Source organism: Lepisosteus oculatus, chromosome 5 (genome assembly GCF_040954835.1).
Source record: "Lepisosteus oculatus isolate fLepOcu1 chromosome 5, fLepOcu1.hap2, whole genome shotgun sequence".
Lineage (NCBI taxonomy): Eukaryota > Metazoa > Chordata > Actinopteri > Semionotiformes > Lepisosteidae > Lepisosteus > Lepisosteus oculatus.
In genome coordinates, this window is record NC_090700.1 from 29,772,371 (window position 1) to 29,790,740 (window position 18,370).

Below are 18,370 nucleotides of genomic sequence, written 5' to 3' on the forward strand. Positions count from 1 at the left end.
TAATTTTTCCTTAATTTGATTTAGTTCAGTTCAATCATCTTTGGTCAATGAAAATGATATTCTGAAGGAGAAAATGTATAGCAATAATTGGCTGACTGGAGTTTATTTATGACAGTCAGCTGTTAATTGGTGGATAATTAGGAACTCACAAAGGAGCTGTGAACCTGACTGCCAGCTTGACTTTACTTTGGCTTCAGCGATTAGCTACAGAGTCTGTAGTCACAACTTAATAATAATTTAAAAAAATAACCAAAGAGCTTTCTCTTAAAAGCTGGCAATTATGAAGCGGGGAGAAAACAGAACTAAGTCTGAACCACGACACAGACATTGGCCAAACAAAAAACAAGAATTTGAAACTTTCCAAAGACAAAACGAAACCACGGCTATTATTACTATATACCGAAAGGACTGAGTCAGCCAAGGAAAACATCTGCAGACGATGACAGATAAACTAGCAGAGCTGTCAAGGAAAACAAGAAAACCTCTGTCAGTGAAATCTGCAACAGTCTCTGGAGTGAATGGGTGAAAGTGTCAGAACCCACAGTTCACAGAAGACTTAGCAGATTTACAAAGGCTGCACTGCAAGATGTAGACCTTTCATCAGCTCCAGGAACAGAAGAGGCAGACTGGACATTGTTCAGAAGGAAAACAAAGAGCTGGGAGAGTTCTGGAACAATGTTGTAGGGTCAGATAAGATCGAGATAAACCTCTACCGAAGTGATGGAAGATTTACAGTACAGTGAAATAAAACTGCAAATACTTTACAGGACCCCATCTGTAAAGCATGGTGGAGGCAGTGTCATGGCTCTGGAACTGATCTTTATTGATGATACACTATAAGTAATGAAGGCAGCAGCAAAATGAATTTGGTAGTTTGCTGAAATATTTTGTAGAAGAAACTGCTGCCATACTCATGGGACAAAAAGGAAGAAAATGTGAATGTGGAATACCTAAAATTAGCCAAGATTTCAATCAAATGGAGCAGACATGCAGAAAAAATAAAGTCAGAATGCTCCATGATCAAGAATAGGCCAATTATCAATGTGACTGCAGCAAACTCTCTCAAATGGTTATACACAAAGGATTTGGGGAGCTCAACATCTCTTGGGCATCGTGCAGCTATTGGCTCAATAGGATATGCAACTAAATATTTCACTCTATGAACTTAACTTAATTTGAGTGTCCCCCAAAACTTTGGCTTGAGCTCAAAGTATGCTTTTGTTCCAATTTGTATACTTGTAATTAACCAAAATAAAAGGTATATAATATTTAGAATTCATATAAATCTCACGATCTTTTCAAAGATGATATTTTCAGATTTTCAAGTCAGCAGAAGGAGAGTACAACACATGTAGCACCATGAGCCCTTTTCTACAGCACCTCTACACAAGACGTTGTGTTTCTTTTCTTCTCTTTTCAGCATGGAATAAACCTTTACTTGTTCCCTTGAAGCCTAGGCATGCTGACGCAGCTCCCCACTTGAACCTGTTCTTAAGCAGACTCTACTGTAAATCTATCAGGATGCTAAATAAGAAGTTATTATTTGTTCTGTAGTACATTAGTAGCTGTGATTTGTGGTAAAAGTAGCATCATTACATTCTCATAATGACCATGGCTACTGTACATAGTAGACAGTGCTCCTGAGATTTTCCAGTTTTTGTTATTGTTATTCCCTGATTAAACTGAAATTGGTTAAATGTTGTTTGCTATTCATTTGAAAAGCAGTATATTCATCTTGTGTTTGCCATACAATAGAAAACGTTTTCTTCTCTTTGCCTTCTACTGGAGTGACAGGAGTTAAATATTATCATGGAACAGGTGATTACTATGATGACAAATCAGGGTGTGTGCTGCAGGAATTGTGAACTATCTGACACAGAAGAGGGAAAGACCAGTTTTGAAGCTCAAGTTCCAAGCAATTACGTTGTATTTTGGCCCTAATGTAGAAAGTAATATGCAAATGTCCCCATGAACTTGTGCTCCTACTGTTATTTGTGCTTTGTTACCCTGATTGAATCACACTGAATATCTGCACACTAGTCCTGTCAGTGATCAGACCCCATGGTCACTGGGATTAATCTAGAAATCCGTCATAATCTGTGCAATTTAGGGCTGTACGTCTTAATCAATACAAGATAAAGGAAATTAAAATTAAAATGTCACTCATTTAATGTGTGAAGCTTATGCCATATATGTCTTAATTGATTTGTGTTTACCAATTAAGGGCAATACAAAGTCTTGCAAAGGAAGAGAGCAAACACGGCAATACAGCGACCGAATAATTACAGACGACAAATAGCGATACAATGATATTTACACAGTGCCTGGATATTTCGTCTCTGGATGTGTTTATATATACAATGTATCCATATAATAAATACGCTAAGATTAGATTCAAACGATTCTGATAAATAACTTTGCCACCGACGCACTGTAGAACAAGTACCAAACAGCTATATCACCACACATTGCAGTTAATTAAAACCCCCTAAATTGCTATGTATTCATATATTAAAGCTTGCTTTTATTGAGAGTTATATTTGATTATCACATTTCAGGGCTACACAGTTGTGCAGTGGTTATCATTGTTGCCTTGCAGTGCTGGGACCTGGGTTCAATTAGTGGGGACTCACTGCACGGAGTTTCTGTATTCTCACTGTGTTTCCATGGTTTCCTTCTGGTGCTCTAGTTTCTTCCTACAGTCCAAAGATGTACTGGTACTGTTGGTGAATTGGCTTCTGGGAAAACTGGCCCTGTTGTGAACGTGTGTGTGTGTGTCAGCCCTGTGATGGACTGGTGTCTCATCCAGGGAATATCCTGCCTTGTTCCTGTTGCTTGCTGGGCTCTGGCTCCCCTGTGACCCTGACTTGAATGGAGCTCTTAGAAACTAGATAGATTTCAGCATTTCAGTTTTAACTACACTTTCAAATGAAATCCATTTTCCTGAATTAATGTGCACCTTCAAGACCCCTGGGGACAACGTACATACTGTGTACAGTAATTAAGCTACACTATCCAGTGTGCCTGTGGTGTGATGTTAACTTAATGAGTTAATCTCCTGCAGTGTAGTAGGTCAAGGAAGAAAGCAGTTTTACTTTTTCAAGAGAGAATGAATTCCTGCTGCCAGCTTTTACATCTTTTATGTTTCATTGCATTAGGAATATGATCTCCCGAGTCTGAGGAGTTTTTTCTCCGTTATTCAGAAATACACATTCACTTTAAATATCATTTGCATGATGTGACTGTAACTCTGATTGCAGCGCAACCTCCAAATTTGCTAAACAAATGTGTGGAAAGGAGCGGGTACGTGAGTGATTTTGGCTTGCGCTTGGAAAGCAAGCTTTTTGTGTGTGTGTGAACCACATTTCAAAGCTTCTGAAACAATTGCTCATGTAGACCCGATGAGATTAGGTCCGGGAAAAGCTTGCAAAGGTTTGGTACTGATATATTGATAGAGCTGACAAGGTTGCCAACGGAGTATTTTGTAAGCAACCTTTTGATGACGGGAGAGAGAGATATGTAGGGCGGTGTGATCTAACACAGTTAGTTTTCCCATAATTTGGACTAAGATTTTAAAGGGTTTTGGAGTGCCAAACATGGAGAGACCCAGAGTGGAGATATGCCAGGGGAACGAGTTAATGTTCAACTGCGTTTGATTTGGAACTGAAAGCATTCCTGTCAACAGGTCTTAGCTGCACCTTGGCTAAGCAAGGGTGCCAGCCAGCTCCACTGTACCAGATCACCAAGCAGGGTTTGGGCTCCTAGTTTTATTACCTGGAAAAAATGGTCTTTCTTTCATCGCTCTGATACAGGTGACTGTTTTCTTGGATGAAGTATATTTTCTTAACAATTAATCATTCCATTTGTTTCCATTTGAGCATATACTGTAACAGGGAAAAACAGGGAGAGAGAGGATTACACCCACATTAGAAAGTCGTGTAAACATAGTTATCAGCTCCAAGTGAACTTTGCTGAAATTGGTCAAATGGAAAATCAAATTTTAAGTTGTAATTTTCATCTTAAAATAAGCTTTTTAGCTATAAGAACATTTTGGTCTTCTTAAGCTGAGACCACCTCCAAAGGAGGTATGCACAAGACTCCGAAGGTGTTTGATTAAGTTAAACATCACTTTATTAACCCTATACAATTTCTTGCATTAGGAATTTGTCTTTTTGCATACCCCAGCTTACTCTCCATGAGACACACAGGTAGAGAGAGAACCTGGGGTCAGAGCACAGGGTCAGCCATTGTACAGCCCCCCTGGAGCAGTTGGGGTTAAGAGCCTTGCTCAGGGGCCCAACAGCATAGGATTCCTCTGCCAGCTGCGGGATTTGAACAACCTTTCAGTCACAAGCACAGATCCTTAGCCACATAGCCACCACTCTGCCCAGGATGGTGAGTATAGGGCTATGGTAATGCACCGAATGCTTAACACAGTGTTTGTGTGAATATTTAAATCTCCACTTTCAAGCTGTGTGCCTGAGCATCCACGTCAGGCCATGTGTGATGCTGCTGTGTTTGGGATTGCCCCCATTTTGTGCCTGCTGTTGTGACACATTCATAGATCTGTGCCAAGGCTGCTTAGTTATAATATGACAAGGCTCAGTATTATTAGTATTAGCATTTACTCCTCATTCAGCCTTTGTCAGGGTTTTAACTGCATAATGTGTGATAAATCATCTTCATAGGATTAAACTCATTGTAAACTATGAACCAAAGCCTTCTGCACACAGAGGTGCTACTGTGTTCACACCCTTTTTTACGTCAGAAGCAGTTTGTTCTGTGAGCCCAATGCACTACCCATGTTGAAAGCATCCCTTTGGCTCTGTAGAATTAGAAAAGGAAAGCTAACCCTATCTTGCACCCTCTAGACCCGGTTTATTCACCCTTGGCACAATGGTCACTAATTGCGCTTTGAAATTAATTCACTCCCAGTTTTCCGTGCAGTGCTAAGCAGACGTCCCTCCATGTGCTTTCACTCCAGCTCAAAGTGTGGCCAGCTCTTAATCCAGGCAGCGACACGGGAAGTGTTATCAGGGTCCTGCCCCTCCTGGTCAGGAAGAATGTAATGTGTGCTTCCGTAATATTTCCCCGATGAACAAGCGTCTGACTTTACAGGAGACGCTTCTCTGTTACAGGAGATGCTTCTCTGTTTCGCATGCCTGGGGACTAGACTTTTACCACAAGGCAGGCATTGTTTGCTCAGGTAAAGTACTGGGTCAACACAGACCCACCAGTGCAAGCTGTTAGAGATTGCTGTCGCTCTGGCAGCACTGAGGACAGCAGTTGCACTCCTCCTTGTTATGTTTTTTTGACAGCCTGACTAGATTGTGAAAACTGTCTGCAGCCAGTATTCCATCCCTTTAACACACCCAGAGCAAAGTCATTTTTCCTTTTGGGTATACAGTATGTGTATATGTGTCAGGACTGCGCACTGAAATTGTATCATTTGAATTGCCTTTTTTTTCTGAAGAACAGCAATAATGCAATTAGCTATGTGATCTTTCCGGTTTGTTTCCTTGCACACAGAAAGGAATTATTCTTATTCATTTTCTTAGCAGACACCTTTATCCAGTGCGCCTTCCAAAATACACACTAACACCTAAAGGGAATACACAACGCGCTTTATCACAGTGGGGGAGCAGGAGCCTTACCTAGCAAGCTCAAATACAGTCAAACAGAAAAAATATGTACAAGTACAAATGACAAGAAAAAAAAAACAAATTGTGAGATAAGCACATGTTGGAAGTTCAGGTCCCCTTTTCAGGCCATAAAGGCCCATGGGGAATGGGGGGCAAGGGCTACCATGTTTCTCAACCATCCAACACTGGAGGTGATGTGGTCAGCATCATGCTCCATCTGGCCTATTACCCCCAGAAGGATTAACCCCTGGTACTCATTTGGAAAGCAGGCTGAGAGTACCTAGAAGGAATTAGAGCAAGCTATATCATTTGCCCCTACCTGGGATTGAACCCAGGACCTAGACACCCTTGAAGTCCTCAGAAGTTCAAAGCAGAGTGAAAACAATGCCTTTGAGCAGTGAGCCGTGTGCAGGTGAAGAGTCGTTCATTGCAGTAAAGCAGTAATGCCATGGACGAGTGCAGCGGAATGCTGAAGGTCCTAAGACTCCCAGCTACACACAGCTCTCTGTAATCATATAAAAATCACTGGCTTGATCTGTGGTTCTGCTCTCAAAGCAATAAAATATTCCACCACATCTTGCAAAAACATCCCCAGTATAAACTGTTCACTGTGCAGAAAATGCTGTATATTTGAGTAGGATAAGTAGGTGCTGAGCAGGTTAAAGGTTTGTAAACAAACTGGGAGCCCTTTTGAATGGGCTGTTAATACACTGTACATCTATAGGGGTGAGCTGACGCAACAATGAAAGTATCTTCTACTGAACAACAGCAGCAGAATCTGTAAATTGGTACCCATGGATTTGACCCGATCATTAATGATATCACTTCCTGTTTTTTCCATGTTTACTTGGATGTTGTGGCGCAGAAATGTAAATTAGTGGCTGTTGAAGTGTGCAGCGTAGCGCTTTCGCACACATTGCTCTGGAAAGGAATTAACAGTGGTTAACGGATCATACTCGTAGGCCTCTAGCAACAAAGTTGTTCTCTTCAAGCACATGTGAAGCCAAACAGCCAAAAAACAAAGCAAGAAACTGAAAGAAACCAGTGAATGCAGGTGACCTGAAGTGATCCTTTGTAAGGCCTTCCAAACCAGAAATGTGCAGAATTTCAAATGTAATTTTTACATTAACTTCCAGGTGCAGGTGTGTGAGGGTGGGAGTGTGGGCGATTAAGACTATGATACAAGTTAATGGCAAATTCAGTTAAAGATCTATGTTTTGTTTGTAGTGCACATGGCTTGCAGGCATACCCGTCTCTCCAGGACAACGATATGATGCAGTCAATTTTAATCACTATTTGTTCTGTGTAAGCCAGGAACCCATGACACAGGAGAATTTGCATGCACAAAAGTTCAAGCTCATTTCAATATTTGCCCACAGTTCTGTGTCTTTAGCTCTGTAATTATAAAATAACAGTAATTCAGGACACATCTTGAAGTTATCACCTTACCTTACAAATTCTGGCATAAAAATTTGTTCCTAGCTAACAAAGGAATCATTCAGGTGGTAATGTGATTCATGGATTAATTTTAGAAGTGTTGAAAAAGGAGTGGCTCCCTGTGTTAACCCTTCCACTCTCAGCTTGGTTGTTAACAGGTGGTCACAAATGGGTTGCCATGATCTGGTATGTGAAAATTTGAATTCCTGACATACAGTATTTTCTCCAGTGGTTGCAGGCTCAGATCTAGACTGTGCAACTGCATAGTTCTGGAGACCCCACTGACATCTGACCCTGGCTGGACATGGTATTTAGTGTGGAATAGGCTGCTTACAGTTTCTGGTCTTCTCACCTATTGACGCCTATACAGTAGGTGACATCAGATCTTCTGATTGGCCCTTACGCCTAGGTGATTCCTTAGTACACAGCACTCTTAAAATCCTCAGAATGTCAGGTGGGAGTTATATTAGTTTGGTAACATGAAAAAGAAAATCCTTCTCTTATGAACAGTGCCATGGGATATTTAATGAACATACTAGTCTGACCTCTTTTTAATGTCTCATTCAAAGAACGTCTTGCAGCTCAGTAAAAACAAAATCTGGTCCATGGGGGAAGAGTACCATTTACAACAACATGGTTTTCCTTAGCAGTCTCCCATCCCATTACTGACCAGACCCAGCCTTGCTTAGTTTCAGACTACAGGGTGATACTGCTGCTGCCTGAGAAGGAGGGATGAAGTATCTGGTTATGGCTTTCCTGAGCATCTGTGTAAAAGCATCCCAATAACCCCTCTCTCCTCTCAGAAAACTCAGTGCTACAGATTTCATTGCAGGGCAAAAAAGTTACAGACAAGAGAAGTATTTATTTGTGCTAATTTTGTTATTTCCTGTCTTTGTCACTGTTTTTGTTTGTTTTAGCAGTGTGTCCCCTGAGAAGATACTTTTAAAGGCAATGTACAATAAGATTTATTATTATATAAGGTCTTACCAAAACACTTTTAACGTGCCATCCCTTTGCTTGAATTCTACACTCTTCACAACATACCTTAACATTTTGTTGACCTTTTTTGCAGTTTCACTGTGTTATACAGGTGTTTTGTTAACTACTCAACAAAACTACCTGAAACCATTTAAAAAACTGCTCCCTTATGTTAAGTGCCACCCATTTTGTGCTGTGTATCCTAGTCGTACTTACTGCGATTACAGTGTACCACGGCAGGTGTTTGCTCAGTTCTGGATAGTGTAATGGCACATTATGGGTTAACACGTCTCTTCTTCATATACAGTAGATCACCACAGCACATTGGTTCTCTTGCACTCATTAGCCAAAGTGTTTTGAAACGCAACCAAACAGTGTCTAGCAGCTGTTTGAATAGGAGTTGGGCTGGATATGGCCAGGTTCTGACCCAGATCCCGTCCTGTTTGTCTAGCCTAGAGGGATAGCCTTCAGCAGAGGCTGTGTGTGGATTTTCAAGGTGAGTCTTCTGGCCAGATGTGATATTGTGTCAAATATTCCCTGGACTGTCAGCACACTGGCTACCTCAAGACTGCAAGACTATTAATTTTATCTTGGATTCCTAATATTTTGCCATTGTTTTACATTCAGACTTTTTCATTTTTGTTAGCTTTAGCCTCCCTGTGGATACACACAATGTACACATGCCCATATGTACAATATACAGGTATGTAGGGATTCTGGTTTTCGTTAGTTTTTCATCATATAATAACAGTCTAAGCTCAGTATAAACTAGTTTTTAATTTGTTAAATATTATCAGTTAAAACCACAAAAATGTTCATTACAAAACAAGGTTGCTCTTTAGCTTGTGGCTTGGTTAATCTTCTGTTTGAAATACTGTTTTCAGTATTTGTGTTTTTTGGGGGGAATTTTGAGTGTTTTCTGTCATTGGTAGATCTTGTTGAACATGATAAAGTCTTTATGTTGTGTTGTATAAAATACTCTTTTTCAGATCGTGTCATTTCAGTCCTGTAAACGTCACAGATTATACTAACAATTCAATGTCTTGGAAAGCACAAAAAAAGATATAAAGTCTAAAATACAATTTCTGATTATTTAAAAGTTTTCTAGCCAGGATAAGTGGCTTTTTGACAAGGGAGATAATGGAAGGTTTTTTACACTCTAGGATTTGCATGAACATTCCCTGGAGGCTAGGTTGGGCTTTATGCTCTTTGGTTGCAGAAATTAGTTTGTTTTGGCTTTTTAATAACTTTGACAAGAGTCAATTTGGTTTAGAAGTTTTCAGATGAACAGATAAGCACAATCTGCCACAATGCTTGATTCATTCCTCTCCAGCAAACTGCACAACAGATCAGTAAAAGAAGAATAACTGTCATCTAAATTGCCCATTTCTTCCTCCACTATAAGAAAACTTGGCAGTGTGGTCACCTGGCACTTGCTGGAATTACAGTATTAAACCCACAGACTAACTGCTATGTGTTCCAGGTTTTTGTTGCTAATGAGCAAACAAAGAGAGTTACATGCATGAAAGAGTTTGATAATGTGGGAGAAAGTTGATTGTACTGGGGCCCCTCAGCACCCCAAGCATTCACTACAATTGCACATTAAACTCTATGGCCCAGTGCTGCCAGGCTTAGGGTTAGAGTTAGTCAGCCAGGTGTCTCTCTGCTATAAGGGACACAAGGACTCCTGGTACCTCCTGGGCACCTGCAGGCTTACAGTGATGTCAGTGAGGGTCACGTCACTGCTCGGTGCTGTCCCTCCAAAGGTAAGGGCCTGAAGAGTGGGCAGATCCGAGGGGGCCTGTCCCCAAGCAGCACAGGAGTCGTCACTGTGAGCTGAGACAAGAGGAAACAACAGGCAGTTTCAAACTGCTTCTATCGGTATAAAAAATTAAGCGGACAAAAATTGATGAAATGACACCTAGTCCACGCTGCTCAGTTGTGGTGATGCTCTGTACAAACTGTAGCTCTCCAGTCAAGACATTTGCAGTTTCAAGAATTAACTGCGCCCCCCAAAAGACAAACTGGAAAAACAAGACTTTTCCAGTTGTACCTGCAGATCATGCAATGGGTTCCAGCTTCTCGACAGTTCTGCACAGATTCTGTACTGCACATTCGCCTGACATTCCAACTACCATACATTGCAATTCATTAGCCAAATCTCTCAACCAACAAATATAATTTGCTTTATGAGGAATAATAATAATAATTGCTTACACTTATATAGCGTTTTTCTGGGCACTCTCATTAGTCATTAGTCATTAGATGTTAGTTAGGTGGCATGGTGGCACAGTGGTTAGCATTGCTGCCTTGCAGCTTTGGGATTACTGAATCCTGGGTGCTATCTGTGTGGGGTTTGCACGCTCTCCTCATGTTTGTGTGGATTTTTCCTCGGGTGCTCCGGTTTCCTCCCACTGTCCAAAGACACAATGGAAGGTTAAATGGCTTCTGAGGAATTTGTTCCCAGTTTGAGTATGTGTGTCTGTTGTGCGATGGACTGGCGTCTTGTCCATGGTGTACCCTGCCTTGCACCTGTTCCTTGCTGGGATAGGCTCCGCAGGGACACTGTATTGAAAGAAGTGGTTAGAGAATGGATGAATGAGTGGATAGATGTTAGTCAGGTTCTTTGAAAACCATCAGTGCAAACAGCGATGGAATGAACCCTGTTCAGGAGACAAGCTCAGTACACCTGGCTTCTCTATCTTTAGTCCTGCACATGATCACCAGGGGTTGCAGAATCGCTGCTGCGTTTGATATCCTATAGGAGACACAGTTAATTTTGCAAGAGAGTAGCAGGCGGGTGTGAGCCTAAGGAATCCAGTTCAAGAGCCTCTCACCATTCCAGAGCACCCATCAGTGGAGGACAATCCAAGCAGGAGAATCTCCATGAGTCCATAAGTCTAAGAGGTGAAGTCTTCATAAAAAGAAAGCCCATACCCTTGTGCTCCTCTGTGTACTATAAGCCTCAGAATCTGGATACAAGGAACAAGACATCTCTGCTGATGGAGCAATTGCCCTTACACCTCCAACAAGGAAATTCCATCTTTAATGGAGAATACTGAAAAGGAAGACATAACCAGTCTTTGCTTTTTTGTTGCTACAGTAATGGTTGTTAGAATTGCAGTTTATTACAGTTATTACAGTCATTTACCATACTGACTGAAAGGAAGTCAAGTAATAATGGTATGGGCTCTCATTATAGGAACACATAGAGGTTAAATTCCACACAGGAAAGTAGGAAGACAGAATTGGGGAAATTGGGAATTGGTAAGAATTGTCATTGGAGAAAAACATGCGTGATATTTTTATACTAGGTACTGTAGATCACAAACATTAAGATCACACTATTGCTTCCTTCCTATATACAAGATTCTAGAATGATACTAGGTACTACATAGTAGGTTACAACTATTATAAACATTATTCCCTTAGCTTTAATAAAATATCACAAAGGATCGTTACTTTCAAAAGCCAGGAACTGCCACAGTATGCGTACAATATATGGCTTGAATGATCAGCCATATATTGTACATTACACAATTGAAACAATCTTTAATTGTATATCCTTACATTTTGTATGCCTTTTTATTACTTCTCCACATTGCCAGGAGATGATGTATCAACATAAATACTTTTTTTAAGTCTTTTTCACAAGTAACTTCTTCTATCTCAGTGTTTCCAGATTGTATAGTTTGTTTTTGCTACCTGCTACCTACACTTGTCTACATTAATCTGCCCAGTCTTTTTTTTTTACTGCTTCTACAGTGTTGGCTATTTCCTCTAATTTGATATTGTGCGCAAACTTGCCTAGTTTATCAACTTTACAAGAATACATGTGTTACTTGATCAAATTTGGTAGATCAGTGGTCCCAGTACAGATCCCTGTGGTACACCACCAATATTTTAGTATTCACCCCTGTCTTTTGCCTGTTTTCTATTTATTAACAAATTCTCATACCAAACATGCACATCTCCCTAAATGCCTACAGCCTAATCTTTTATGAGGATCTGTCTCAAATTAATTCTGAAAATATACTGTTCAAAAAGTAGTAGTGTCAATGACTTCTGAATAATATCTTGTTTCCTTCAGTACAGTTGGTTAGATAGCATCAGCCCCTGGGGATTTATTATTCTTGAGTGCTTCTAGTACCTGAAATAATCTCTTCTCTGTTAATAGTATTTAACAAAATTGTCCTTCCCATGCCTGAGGCATGTTGTTAATTTTTTCTGTAGTGAAATATTCATCTAGTACCTCAGCTATTTCCTTTACCATTTTTTATTTATTTTCTTTCTTATCAGTTGTTTTGCAGTACTGATATTATTTTAACCTCCTCTGCCTTTTCTAATATCTTTTTTACCTTTGTTTTCAATTCATTGTACCCGTTTTCTTTAACTGGATACTGTTGTTTTTATCATTTTAGAGAACTCTTTCTTTATCCTTATATTTTTCCTAATTGAACCACATAGGATACTGTTTTTAAGCTTTTCATGTGCTAAGTCCTGAGATAAATGTATTCTGCGCTTCAAGCAGAATATTGTAACAAATATGGCCAACATACAGGTTGTACAAGCCAGTTTCAGCTTGGTGACAGCACTGCCCTCTACTCCTCTACACATAACAGGGAGGTTGACTGCCCAGGCTAAGGAAGGCCTTCTTTAGCTCAGCCAGCAATATCCCTGTTGAATGACACTGGAGATCCGGGTTTGATCCTGAGGCAGGGTATGAACTGGGGCAGGAGTGCCAAGAGCAGGAACCATAGGAACCCGAATTCGCTACAATATGTTTAAATTGTAGCCCTCCATTCTTCAGTGATTTTATACCTATCTACTATTCCAGTTTACTTTTCTTAAACTCTGTCTCATGCTTCAAAGGTCTTCTGTTCTGAGATAATGAACTTTTGTCTTGGACTCAATCTAAGCAGTTCAAGTTAACTTTGCTGGCTACAATAACTGCTATATGACATACAGTACAAATTTTTACCAAAGGAAGAAATGGACTTCACTGGCTTAGTTGTTCTCCCTCAAAGAATTTCTGGGTTAGGCTCTGGGTTGTGTGATGCTTACTAAGAATAAGCAGAGTTCTGATAATGAGTAGTTCACTTGCAGCTTTCATATCTGAATGAAACACTTTATTAAACCAAAGAGTAAAGTGCACATTTGTCCTTTTGCTTTGAATGACATTTTTCTTTGCATTTTTGGCATCTGTATTTCATTTTAATTTTCATAGAGCTGAGTCATGAGATCACACAAATGGTCCATGTCTTGTGGGATTGGACCAGTTTCCCTTCGCATGTTGTGCTAATTTAGCTCAGTTCCACTACAGTTCCCCATAGTTTTTTCTGTTACTGTACCAGGATGATACTGAGTAATGTTGATGAAGAAGTCTGGTAAATGGCAAGGCAGGCTGTCAAACACATCTTGGCAGTGTTAGCACTGAACAGTGTAGAATTTTCAACTGAGATTTTAACAACCACTTGGGAGATGGTCAACCTTAACATCTCATAACTCTGCTTGCATATGAGCCTGGTTTGTAATGGTGGGCCTCTTGGCGTCTCTCCTTCTACCCCATCATCTCCCTTCAGCTGCTCCTTGGCTCTTGCTTTAGCAAGTGGGGGGCTGTCTAGCTCCCCTGTCCGTACAGCCAGGCTGGGATTAAGGTGGAGACGAAAATCAGTGCTTCCTGCAAACCAGTAACATTTTCCAAAGGTTGAATGACTGCAATGCAGGAAGAAACGGGGTGAAATTACTATCATAAACCATGAAGGCTTTTCAAGGGCCTTTTACAGCAACATTCCTCTTACAAAACAAATGTCACCTCTGAGAATGTAAATCTCACTCCTGCACGTGAGTTTTATGCTTTGGCAGCAAGTGTTAGGCTCTTGCTATGCTGTTTCAAAAGTTCCAAAGACCGAAGACTCACATTTTTCTTTTATTCTGTTTTTCCAACATCGTTTCCATTCATTATTCAGTTTGAGAGCGACTGCACCAAGAATCCAGATATGCTTTAAAGTAACACTCGGCTTCCCAGAGGGTTCAACCCCTGTCTTCACCCCTATAGATGACAGATATTAGAGGAAATACTGTAAGAGTGCCAGGATCTGTTAACAAGAAACGGCCCATTTCTCTCTATTCTCATAGCTGGTAGTTCCAATCTGGAACTCCAATCTGGTGGTTCCAATCTTGGAATGGCTTCCTTGTGGTAATAGTTGAAAGGCTTTTCCCTGGTCAATAAATTGACAACAGATCATTAACTTTGTGTAAGGTTAATTATTAAAACACAAACTTTCTCTTATAAAGAATGCTATTATTAATCTTACTTCCTTGTAGAATAATGTTACTTTTAGTTTAAAATAGCACCGGGTCCAGTATATGTAGCAAAAACTTCCAGACCTGCTGTGCTATCTACTAGGAATTTGTATGTTTTCCACATGCTTTCCTCTGAGTGCTCCAGTTTCCTCCTACAGTCCAAAGACATGCTGGTAGGTTAACTGGCTTCTGGGAAAATTGGCCCTGGTGTTCCATCCAGGGTGCCCCCTGGCTTGAGCCCATTGCTTGCCAGGACTGGCTTCAGTTCCCCTGCAACCCTGAATGTGACAAAGAGGTTTAGAAAATGGATAAATGGAATTAGCGAAAGACCTGTAATCTGCATCTTTCTATATTGATTGTTAAAAATATATGTATTTCCTGTGCTTGCTATCCTGGCTGTAGTTTGTCTGTGTTGTATGCAAGTATCCTGTAATTGTACAGATATAAAGAAAAGTGTGATTGAATATGATTCTTATATATTTACATGTGTGTCTCAGCTATTCTCATGTTGCTTCAGTTCCGCTGAAGGTGTAGTTCAATAAAGATAAGGTAAAGGTCCACACCAGAACCACGGCAGCTCACTGGGCCAGAACTCTTCCTGGTTTCTGTAGCAGTAAGTGGACTAAGGGCATGTGGCTCTTCCTTGATCTTCATCTGCTCCTGTAAGGTTTCACTCTGTTGATCTGGCTTTCTGTTGGACCATGTGGTGGTGCGTCTAACATGGTCCAGGTTGATCTCTCTGACTTGGAGTCCCTGATACTCTGAAAAAGTAGAGTCATTCTCAAAACTCTGTTGATCATATCAGGTTGTTAATGCTGACAGGTCACAAAAGTCAGTTAGTATATACACAAGTGCCAAGGCAGCAGACGTCTGATCACAAAAATCTTCGAAAACCTGCACCATTCAGCCCCAGGAAGCTTCTAAAATTATACGTTTTGGCCACCAATCATTGGACAGAACATCTCAAGTGAAGTAGACAATGCTTTGCATTGCTTAAGGCAGGGTGTCCAATTCCAGTCCTGGGGGGCTGGTGTGTCAACAGGATTTTATGCCAACTCAGTTTATGAAGACCCCAGTCACAGTAGTGGCTTAATTGGTCCAAATTAACAGCTTCTTCCAGCTTTTCAGTTACAGGTGCTTTAAAGTGACCTTAAAAAACCTGCAGACACATCAGCCCTCCAGGACCAGGATTGTACTGCCCTGGCTTAAGGACATGCACACGCTTTAATGAAAGTAAAATGACAGGTAATTTTACTTTTTCTTGTTACGCTTGTTTGCAAAGTACATATGGCCTGAAGTTCTAACTTGCAGTGCCTGCCTTCAGGATAAGCATTAAGTTGCTAAAGCAAATGGAGGTGAGTACAAAGGGAAATTCAGCATTGCAGGAGCTCTTTGATGTCATGACAAAAGCAGGCAGACATTGTTCGGAGCAGCCTGGGAGTGTTTCCTCCACAGGAGGGTGGAGATGTACCAGTTAGGCAACCGTGGATCTTCAGTTCCGTTGCTGCAAGTCTTTGTTCCAGCTCAACCTTAATTACTCTACGGATCTTCCGCACCAGAGTCAACAGGGTTTCTTTTCAGTACCTAGAGTTTTGGTAGGACCAAAGACTTTTAATGACCGGAGGAGGTGCCTAAAGATGATGTACGAATAACCTCAAAGAAGAATTATATCTGATCCGGTAACTCCCTTCTAGTGATATAACTCTACTGTATATAGTATATTATATATATATAATATATACTACTAGTATATAATTAGTAGTATTAAATACTACTAATTCTAAAATTATTTTATGGTGCCTTTAAAAGTACCTTCTCAAAGCACTTTAAATCTGACATGACATCTGGCAGAAATTATTCATAGCCAACTGTGATCAAAATTCTGTCCACAGCCAGGCCAAGAATGTACTGTAGCAGTTGCTGTGTCCCCACTGGATATCTGGCGGGCAGACACATTGGACTGGGAGAGTGACTGGGAGTGGAACAGCATGTTGCCTTGGTAACTTGGGATGCAGGCTAAAAGCAGTGAGCAGCATAGCACCTGAAATCCCCCACTAATAGAGAGAAACATTTGAGGATTTTTTTTTCCTAAGAAAGTACACCCGAATACTTGAAACATGTTGCTCTCGTGATGTGTGCCTCTGGAAAATAAAGGCTATAGATTTGGATATTGACTAAATGTTCTTCACATCATTTCGATTACATGATCATTAATGACAGACTGAGATACACTTGAGCTTCTTCAACTGTTGCATAAGCACTTACTGTAGTCACCTCTTCAGTGACAGAAATGATGGAAAACCCCACTTACCAAGAAAGCAAGGCCTTTGTGCTGACTGTATTTTGGAGCCTGCAGGCTCACTGCCTGGAGTGTTCACAGCTGCCAATCTCCAACTTGTCAAGACAATACAGCAAAATGCAGTCCTTCAACGGCAGGCCACGATCTGGGTGATGAATCGTCACCAAGATATGAGGCTGCCCAAGTGGGATGCTCTGTGCAGGAATGTGTCATTGGTAAAGAGCTCTGGTTGTAGTGGTGCCAGGGGTGGCCGCCACCAATCTGCATCTATCACACTAGACCGTCTCTGTTGATCAGTTCTGTTGATAACAAATGCTAATCACCTAGGACCTGCCATGACTTACCAATAACATGTCCGTTCTTCTCCTATGGACCTTTTTGTCTTTTGTCTTTTCCCTAGCCATTATGTCAGTTTGTTTCACTTGTATGGGATGTTTATTGTGCATTACATTTTACTGTCACCACAGACTGAAACAATCACATATCGATGGGGAACTGTTTTCTGTCATGAAACGTTGTTCTCTGTCTTTGCTATTTTAAATGCAACACGCACTTATGACATCCCGATGAAGTCAGAGCAACTAAAAAAAAAACACTTTTCACAAGGGGTAATGTGTTGAAAACTGGATAGAGGGTTCTAGCCAGAATCAGTAGTTTTAATTCAGGTAAATGTTATCATAAATTATCTCTATGCTTACTGACCTTTTAAAATCTGTGAAAGCTGAGTTGCCTGGGTGATGTGTGAATTAAAATATGATTACGTGCTAGGATCACTGAGACAATAGCATCTACTCTCTCTCTATGAGTCCTCCTAGTGTCCACTGAGGGTACACCACGGACAGTGAAGACTGGACAATAACATCACACTGACTTACATTCTCCCCACTGCCTTGCCTGAAACAAACTAAACTGTTGTTCCCCTTTGGCAGATCAGCTGTGCCTTGTGTAGGCTGCGTACAGTAGCCTTGACTATACATGAAGGGACACCGGGCTGGTTGTGTTTGTGCAGGTTTGAATAAAACAAATGCTGTAGAATGGGGAACCTATTGCTTCCTATTCACTTTCCCAATTTTAATTTGAATGGCTGTGTCACCCCAAGGCTGGGTTATTGCAGGTTATAAACAGGTTGCTACTTGTCTTCTTGAGTCAAATTACTCATCTGTATTATCTTTTCCTAAAAGTCTTTGCAATTACTATTTTAGAATTCTTCACCAAAGTGATGAAATCAGGTAACACCTTCAGACTCCTGACATTCCTACTTTATATGGAGTTTATAACAAAAGTTCGGGAGGGATGATAACAACCAAGTTCAATCAGACTCAGCTGTCAGTAATTAGCAATCGCTCCTGACAATTCTTTCCTTTCCCAAACACTATAAATACCTATGAGATCTCTATCTCTCTCTCTCTTGCATGTCTCTTGCATCCCACCTCCACCTCTGCAGCTACCCCTTGGTCACCCTGCATGGGGGTCCTGGCCTCCTTGTCCAATGGCAGGGAGACAAGCCCTCAGCCAAGCGGGTTAAGCCAAATTTTCGCTCCATGACACTTTCATCCTGGGTGTTGTTATTCCTAGTGAACTAAACATGTGAATGAGTTCACTGGTATTCAGAAAATACCAATAAACGCATTCAGGAATACCAGCTCGCGATATTAAACCCACTGCTTGTCTGCTAGACCCCATCCTAACCTTCTTACTTCATTCGATT